Genomic DNA, 710 nt, shown 5'->3' with positions numbered 1-710 from the left:
ATAATACTTTCAACAATAAAGATAAATAAATAAATAAAGACCACCTGAATTAACTCAGTTTGAGTCTTTCCCCCAGAATTTTAGTTCTTTTTCGTGTTGGCAAATACTCGGCTTTTTAAGTTTATAAAATATTTTGTACATAGGAACAATACGGCACATGTTTAAGTACTCAAATATACACGCAAATACTAAGCCTTGTTCTTTAAGATGAGTAGACACGGTCATGCCCATGGATTTCAGAGTTGTAAGAGATCGTTGAAATTATTTACAGAAGAGAACTAGGCTGAATAAGGCTGGGCTGATCCAAGAGCACTCGGTTGTGGAGCCAGAACTGGAGCCCGGGAGGAACTCTATTTCTGGTCTAAGCTCCTCGCACACTCCAGTGTTGGGCAGCCTTCCCTGGCCATCAGGAAGCTGCCACCAGCAGGCGTCCCCCCGGAGGTCCCCGCGGTACCGACCAACAGAAGCGCCGGCGCCCAGCCCACGCGGTAACCAGCCTCACTGGGTTCGGAAATCGCTCCCCGAGCCGAGGCGGGGCTGGTGCTCTCGGCCGCGCCCCGCGTTCCAGTTGGTGGAGAGGGAAGCATCCTGGAAAACGACGGGCCTGGGAAAGGATGCGGGAGAGGGACGGCCGGAGGCGGAGACTGCGCGCTACCCTCTGGGTAGCGCCCCAACGGGGACCCCGCAGAACTGCGTTCCCGCGCGGCCGG

This window comes from Myotis brandtii, unplaced genomic scaffold (genome assembly GCF_000412655.1).
Source record: "Myotis brandtii unplaced genomic scaffold, ASM41265v1 scaffold174, whole genome shotgun sequence".
Lineage (NCBI taxonomy): Eukaryota > Metazoa > Chordata > Mammalia > Chiroptera > Vespertilionidae > Myotis > Myotis brandtii.
This window is presented reverse-complemented; position numbering follows the sequence as displayed.